Raw genomic sequence first — 9,001 nt, forward strand, 5'->3', positions numbered from 1 at the left:
CAGCTAAGCCAGCAAAAGGAAACAGTCCCTTTAGCTATAGATTCCTGATTAGGCTATTGGAACCCACATTACTTGGACAACAATTTGTTTTCATACATCTTAGTAATTTATTTTTTTTTTACCCACTTCTGCATACTAGAAGCTGCATAGCCTTTTTATTTATTTTTAAGGGATAGCAGAATTTTGAAGGTAACTCAAGTTTAGGCTGTTCTGAAGGATGTCTGAAGCTATCTGAACTTGCAGTCTTTTGCAAGCTCATTGTATGATATGCTTTTCAAATAAGTTTTATTTTCAAATACAAGTACCTGTGAAGTTTTCTGTAAGCCAGTCAAACACAAATATACCAAACTGTGCTCTTATTTCTACATCAAGTGTTCCTTTTTTAAATCAGAAAGCATGTTTTAATTTTATCTTATTGTAGCAGCTTGCTGTAAGAATGTAGTTTGCTTAATTTTAATATTGTACTTGAATTTCAATCATGGTTTTAACAATGTAATTAAACAGACCATTTCACTAGGTTCCATAGAAACCATTCCTTCAGAGTGCAAGGGATTCCCATGATTATAGTTCATAAATGATTTTTTTTTCCTTGGAAATGGTTTTTGATGCTGATTTTTTTTTTCTTCTTTAAAATAGTTCAGTATTACGGAAACAATTAATGATTTTGAGAGGACTTATTTAAAATTTGCACAGATAATGGAGCACCTTTTTATGACAAAAAAAAAAAAAATGGGGAAAGATAACTTTGTAATGTTAACCATGATGACTGATTGAAACTTGCAACAGGGCAAAATTGATACTCTTGTGCTTTTTTGGTTTGCACAATGCCTGTTTTGCCAGTATGACTTTCTTTTTCTGCTGGATTCCTGAAAGAGTAAATTTCCTGCAGTGCTTCAATCACAAAAGCAACTTTTTTGCTCTAATTCTGTTGGGTTCTAGTGTGTGCAATCATTTAAAAACATCTAAGTTGAAAACATATTCAAATAAGTTTTCTTTTAAAGAGATAATAGAAAATTTAGTCACATAAGGAACTTTATATTGGACTATTTAAATAAAATAGGATTTTATTCCCCCTGAGTTGCTGGTTAGTGACAAGATTTCTTTGAGGCTTTGTACTCCTTGTTCCTACATTGTACTCATAAGTTGCATTTGAACTTCATTCAGTTTTCTTAATGCAGTTTAAAGTGGTAATTGTGGTTTGAGTTATTTCCAAGATTATGATACCCGATTCTGTAGCACAGTTTTAGGAAGAGCAAAGAACACGTTGTGTCATGTAACTGAATTTTTTACAAATGGTTTTCTACTTCTGCTGCAGAATAGAAGTGCTAATGTAAATTTAACTGAGTCTGTGAAAATAATTCCACCATTTGACAGTTAGCAGTAATTATGTCACCATAAAGCATTTCCAGAGTAAAAATCCTCAATTCCAATGAAGCAGTTGGAGATTTTATTAAATGCATTTTGATTCAATCTCCTCATTTGTTTAAAACGAAAAGAAACAAACGAACAAACAAAAAAACGCTTTTAAAACAAAACAGGTGAAAATTCTTCCCAAAGGAAAAGCTTCCCATCAACTACAGTAAGATGTTCAGGAGGTAAAGAGTGGTCTTAGGATAGTGCACACTGATACTGGGCTGCTTGACACAGCACCGTGAGGGTTTGCTGTGTGCCACCCCCTTCCCTGCTCCACACACACAGCTGAAATCAGAATTATTTTCAGACGTTGAGAATAATGACTGTGAAAGATGAAGAAACTTGCACATTGTTTTGTATTGGTGTCTGGCATTTAAAGTCTTGTTTTCCCATTGCTGTGGTTGGTTGGGAAATGTGTAAAAAACAGTCCATTGGTTTCCCAGTTGTCTAGTTTTTTTAGGGAGTTCATGCAATGTGTCTTTTGATTATTATTTGGCGGATTTGACATTGTGGAACAAAAGGAGCTTTTTTACCAGGATGAACTACCTTGAGTTAGCTATATGTACAGTCATTCAATGAGACATGTTCCAGAGTGCATAGGGTACCAATAGAATATGGAGTGGGGGAATATCCTTTTTTGCTGTTCTGAGCTACTATTGTCAACTGCTGTTGTACATATACTGTTATGTGTAAGGGGGTAAATATATTTATTATGTTTGTAAAATTCATTCTGTACAATTGCAGATCAAGGTTGCTCCTCTGTGATATACAGGATATTATGTTTCAAAGGCCATGCTTGGAATACAATTAGAGAACTTAGTATTTTGATGTACTAAGACCTATTTTAAGTTTAATATTTTGCCTTTGCAAAAACTTTAATTAAAGATGTTATTTAAAAACGTTTGTCACTTCATTTACTACCTTGCACGTGCATTTGATATCTGATGTTTAATGCTTTTTTTGAAGTATCTGAGTTAATTATCGTAACACGAGTAACTTCTCTGTCACCAGTGTGTTGAGTTCACTTTGTAGGCTTTCCCTTTTCATGTCGTTCTGATTATGTTAAAACTCACATTTTAATCTTGATTCCAGACATCTGTATTTATATAAGAATTATTTCCCTGTGGTAACTTGAGGCTTAGGTCTTGAGACAAGATTGTTTGACTAACTTGCTGTGCCATCTGGAGTAGCAGTTCTGTAAATGGGAATGCAGAATAGTACTGGAAATGAAATACACAGTTGTTGGAGAGCAGGCTGATAGTAAGGGTTTCAGCAGTGAAACCAACTGGACAGAAACGCTTTTCTAGTGCAAGCAACTGGCATCTCTTCAGTTTTGGCTAACAGTAGTCTCTTGAGACGTGACTTGTGAACTTGAAATCATTTTCAAAAAGGATTTAGAAATCATTCTGAATAAACATCGGAAATGAAGGTGTTCTGCCACTGCTGCCTAAGCTAGTGTACTGTGCAAGAAATAAACCCGAAAGCTTGAAAAGGGCCTGTTGTTTTGGCAAAAATAAATAAATGAATAAAGAAATACCGAAGGGCCTTAAAAAGAGAAGAAAAGCAGAACAATGGCAAATCAGCAAACTCAAGTGAGTAGATTATTTATTTATTTAACTACATATTATTTTTGTTTGTTTCGTTATTCACTGTTAACTGTGCTTTTCCAGCTGGCATGAGCAAAGCATTTCAAGGTAATGTTTTGGCAAAATCAAGAACTTAAACTGATTGGAAAAATGGTAATTTGATTTCTTTATGGCTTTATTCTTTAACTGCAGAAGTATGAGAGGATAAACATCTCAGAAGGTTAGCATAGCTTTTAATGCATCTCCATTTAACTTCAAGCAGACATCATTCCTTACAACTTGTATTAAATCTGTTAGTGTTTTGTAGTTTTGGGGTTTTTTTTTAGCTAGGGCTTCTGTCTGTTAGAATTCTGGTCAGAGACTGTAGGTGTTGCTGCTTATGGTCAGAGCAGGTCAGGTCAGATTTTCTTCAAAGTATTTTTCTGCCACTAATGAGATTATGCTGAAGCCACTCTAATCCTCTCAGGGGTGATGACATCTGTGGTGCAGCTGCAGTTTGACTTCTTTTTTCAATCTTTATGGGGCTATAAAGCAATCAGAAAAGTAGCTTTATGACAAACTTCACCTTATTTTTGTGTAACGTACCTGTGCAATTAAATCCTTTTACATGTTATGAAATGCCTCTCCTTGCTTGACTTGAAAAAGGATAATCTGGAGCTAATACAGGGAGAATAAATACTGAGAATACTCTTTGCTTTCCAAAGGATCGTGAGTTTCCCATTAGTTTCCAGCATTCAAAATCCCCTCTCTGAGGACGGATACTGGTGAGCTGGTGTTTTAAAATGCCTTTTAGTGATAATTATGTTTAAAACTACAAATTTGGTTTACACAATTTCATTCTTAGTTCAGTTTTGTACAAAAAGTTACTGAAATGGAAGGCAGCAGAGGTCTAGTTCAAGTAAGTGTATTTCAGTAACAAATGAAAACAAATCCTATTGTTAAATTGTAAACATAACTTTAACCACAGTATCTTTAAAGCATGGATGCATAATTCTGCCTAGTTAGGAATGCTTTTTCTTTGCTGGAGGTGTCATACAGAGCACCCGCACTGCGGACAAGTTCTGTAGACACCTGGAAGAGGAGACACGTTTGGAATCCCAGGAGAGCTGGGCTTCTGCTTCTCAAGGTGCGGGAGTCTGTGCAGTACTAGGCAGGATTTAAAGTCAAGGTGACAAAAATAAATCCTACCTAGCAGACCTAAGTTGATGATGGAGAATTGAGTAAAAAATAAGGACTAAAAATGGGCTAAAAAAACTAAGGAAAGTGATCTTTTCTACTAAACCACCTTGCTTCCTCATCTTTCCAAAGGTGTTTCCATTTGTCCTAGGAACTGTCTCGTGAGGTCTCAGGGCTCTGTGTCCTGCATGAGCAGCACCCGAAGATCTCATCTCTCACAGAGTTTTCCCCTCAGGAGCTGCCTGACTCCAGGTGGTCTGCTCAGATCCTACAGGTAATGTTTTCTGAGACGGTGTTCTAGGGAGCAGAGCATTTTGTATGGTGTTATATTGCAGTTCTCACCTTGTAAAAGCTTCTTGTAGATTTTGCTCTGTCTTAGGTTCCCCATTGCTTAGAAAAATCAAATTTTGGAGGTTCTTCTCCCCTTGGTGGGATTGCCTTGTTGAGGCTTTTAACAAGATTAAAAAAACAACAAACAAAAAACAAAGTTGGTGCTGGGAATAATATTTGTAGCAGACTGTTCTCCATGAACGTTAAAGCAGCCTCTAGTAAATTCTCCTGTGTGTACACAGAGTTAACAAATTGCTTAATGACACTGATGATGCTTTCTAATGCTGAAAGCTGCTTGGTTAAAGAAAAAATGTATTCCTGTTACAGCCAATCTGCACACATCATGAGCTGCTTCTGGAGGGGCACAGAGAGGAAGCAGAGCACTTGTTAATTTCAGATCAAGTTGTTCTAATGTTCGTTTAGAACAGCCTTTGGCTTTCATCTTCTGTTCTAAATTGTCATACCCTTAAACAGATCTGTAAAGTCTCCCTGAGGTGTCTTTGAGTATGTTGCCATGCAGCTTAAATAAACTCTAGTTAGGTATGTATAAAATGTAAAGTGGTTCGTCATACAGAGCTTAGGATTTCTTTCATGGTTGGAGAAGGAGACCTAAAGAGCTTCTGGAAAAGGGAAACAACATAGGATAGAGTAGCCAGACTTCTTAGAAAAACTGAGATAGAGTGCAAATATGCTTAGCTGTACAAAGAGAAATATATATAAGGAACAAAAAACTTTATCCAGTGCCTTTCACAAGAAAATGCATCACCCTGTGTGTTAGCTGCCCCTTCTGATTCTTTGATCAAAATGTACATAATTGCTGGAATTCGCTGGAAGTCCATAGCTAGCTAAAAGAGTTGCTCTGTTGTTTCCACAGTTCCCTCTAGGCAGCAGCAGCAGTCTGTGTATGGTTTAGGGAATTCTTTTGACTACATTGAAAGTACAAACAGCCATCAAGCTGCTTGGTATTTCAGTGCTACCCTGTATGTGCTAGCCAGTAACAGGCCATGTTGAGGGCAGACATATCTCTGTTACAGCTTGGGTTTTCAGCTTTGCCTCCACATCAGACAGAGAGTGCTGTCATTTTTCATCACTATTAGCTTTCCAAGGAAAAGCTGCTGCCTTGTCAGCTTTCAGATGACCAGCTTGAGTTTTGCAGTCCAGCCACTTAGCAACCTCAGAGTTTGGAACAGAGAGGCTCTTAGCAGTGAAGTTTTTCTTTGTTCAAAAGGTCTCACTGTGTCTGTCCCTCTATATGTGTATGCACAGGTAACTGTCCCATTGTAGTGACTGGTTACTGAGCTCTTCGATATGTATTACAAATGGAACTGATGTTCACAGCAGATCTCATTCCTTAGAAAAGAAAGAAAAACAGAAACTAAACATTTGTCCTCATCACGGCTGCATAATAAATATCTGAAAACCAAAATGTTGTACTCCTTTTTATCTAACAAATTAATGAAGCTAGATGAGTTTCAGCTGAACCATACAAGTGTACAGCAGTAAAGATGTTTCAAGTGACCATGCTTTACAAGGTTTGGCATTCTGTATAACTGGAACGTCATGGAACACTCCTACCCAAAAAACACTAAGTTTCAAGGTGACTCATTTATCCTCTACAAGAGGAGCTCTTGGAAGGAGCAAGGTGAGGTTGGCCCAAGTGAGTTCTTATTGGATCAGTATGAACTAGAAGTCTGCAATGATGTCAGAATGTCATAGTGTGCATCATTGAGACTGCTTAACTGCCTTCTGTTCCAGGCCACGATAATAACGGCCCTTCACAACTTGTGCCTTAGCCCACAAACAAAGTGCAGTGTGGTAAATGTTTTCAAAACCATTTTTTACCAAGAAAGACAGGAGTGCTCAACCAATTTTGAGCCTTACCCCATCCAGTTCTAACTGTGAGGTAGAAGCTGTATGATTACTGAGTGATTTTAAATCAGATATGTCAGGCATCAGCTAGGTGTGGGAGAACAGAAACAAATGAACAAAAAAAAAACCCAAAACAACCGTGAGATTATACTGCTACTGCAAAACAACCTGAAGGAGGGTTTGGTTAATTTTAACATGAGTATTGGTCTGATCAAATCAAGCTCCACTTTACAAGAAGATTTTCCAAATCTGTGCTCTGAAAATTATGTTAATTATCCAGCAACAATAGAAAGTGCATTTTATATATGTTAATAATCCAAAATGCAGTGGTAGTGCATTGAAATTTACTTTTTATTACTTGTACTACTTTCAGATTCCAAGATTCTACAGGAGATTGTGCTTGACTTTGACGGTAGCTGACACACAGTGGGTGGGATTTTGTCTGCTCGTTGAGGAAAATGCATCTATCTTCAGATGGAGACAGAGAAGAGCAGCACAGGTCAGCTATAGACAGCTTAAATTGCTCAGAGAAAATTAAACATTCTCCCAGCTAAGGCTGCAGGTCAGCTTTGCAGCTGTTTTTTTAATTCTGAGAACGAAGAAATCTTCCATAGTGTCTACAAATAGAATCACATAAGTTTATGCAGAGAAATTAAAAGCTTTCTCTGCCACTCTCAAAGTGGATTTTTACATTCTGTTCTTCTGTCTGAAATCCTAGGTGAGCCCAGAAGACTGTGGCTCTTGCCATTACTATGCAGGGCTTTGAGAGAGGACAGCCAGGCTCTTAACAGGTGCTCTTACACCTGTGCTGTGAGGTAGATCCAATGAGGTGGTGCTGTGAATCGGGATAGTGCTGCTCTCCACTCAGCTGGATTTTGAATTAGAAGGGCTCTGTGATCAGGCCTACTGAAGAAAGGTGCAGTCAGAGATGTTTTTGTAGTCTGAACTGGGGATCTGTTTGAACACAAAGGCAAGTAGCTGTCGTGGAACAGTCTAGAGGTCAATCTGTGCCAAAATGCTGATTGTGACCTGCTAACAAGGTGTGGTGGAGGAAGCATAGCAGATCAGGCAGGTATGTGTTGTTGCCCCAAGTACACCCATCCATTGTGCAACTGCCAAGCAGAACAATGAGGCTAAGTGCAGGAGAAATATTCTTAATATTCTTTACTTCTTTTGTAGGAAAAATTGCTTAAAAACTTCAGAAAAGCTCTCTGGGCCTTTTAAAATTTCAAACAGAACATTTTATTCCAATACTCTGAGTTATTCCTGTCTAGAGGGGAAAAAAAAAGTACTTCACACCAGAAATAGTACATCTTGCTGAGACATTTAAAATAGCAAGTATTACATCAAGGTATACGCAGGCCAAAATGGCTGAAGGAGCTGACCAGAGCAGAAATGTGAGAGGATGTCTCTAGTACCCAACTATTTACAAGTAAAAATCTGACAAATAAATTATTTAAAGTCTACTGCCTGGATGTTTCCCATAGCTTTTAAAATATTTTTCATCAACTTAAACACAATCAGGAATACACAAGACAGAACAAAAATGACCTAACTTTGTTCATACAGGCAATATCACAGAATCCTCATAATTGACAAAAAATAGATACGCAGGGATGGGAGGTTAAAACAAAGTACAATGATGTATAGATACACATCTTCCAAAAGTAACAGCAAGTAACTATTAATTCAAAAGCATAATGCAATCAGTCCAATACACCAATGTCCTAGTAGTTTCTTTGGGATAAATCCTCTGGTTTAGTTTAAGTTTAAATAAAAAGAAAAAAAAGAAAAGAAAAGTTGAAGTAAGTGATCTGTGATAGTTTTAAAAACGTTTTTTTAAGTTAATGCTGATTCAGTCTTACCTCTTTTTTCTGAAAAAAGAATACAGTTCAAGTTGGGATTTTTTCCCCTGCTGGTACACTAGTACATATGAAATTTATGGCGTGAACATACAGTATGTTCTCTGGAAGTTGTTGTTTTAACTGCTGAAGTGATAAAGGCCCTCAGCACAATATGGATAGGTAACTTTTTCTTCTTGTCACAATTACACCAGAATCAGAACTACTGCAGAACCTGAGGGGGGGAGGGAGTTGCATTTTGTAACTTGCTTTGTGTTGTACTCTTGGGCAGGGCCACGTGTTCTGAAAGCAACAGTTCCAGGAGTGTTTGCCCTGGGAGATGAGAAGAATTTGTGCGCTAAGAAGCTACACTGACATTTCACCTGCTGATTCCTGGCCACAGAGTGCTTTCTGTTTCAAAGTCAGCTGAAAGTCAAATGAAAATGGAAGCATGGTCCTCCCCAAAATAAGCAGGTAAATTTATCATTAATGCTTTCTTTTTTAATGACGACAGAATATTTTTCTATGACACTGTGTCACGTCATTGGTTCATGTAGGTCCTTGTTTCTGCACATGGAAGCAGCTTGTATTTATAATCAGGAATATGGAATCCAATTGCTTTGGAACTGAAGTATGTACGTGGTATTCACAGTGGTGCAGTTACAGGCTGTAGCAGCTCTCTTTTGAAAGGACTCTGCTGTTTGAGTATTACAAACTCTTACTATAGAAGATCTGACTACTGTAATTCCAGGAAAATAGTACAGATAGCATAGATAATACAAAACA

The sequence above is a fragment of the Cyrtonyx montezumae genome, unplaced genomic scaffold (genome assembly GCF_038088225.1).
Source record: "Cyrtonyx montezumae isolate F1298 unplaced genomic scaffold, pur_monq_1.0 scaffold_10, whole genome shotgun sequence".
Classification (NCBI taxonomy): domain Eukaryota; kingdom Metazoa; phylum Chordata; class Aves; order Galliformes; family Odontophoridae; genus Cyrtonyx; species Cyrtonyx montezumae.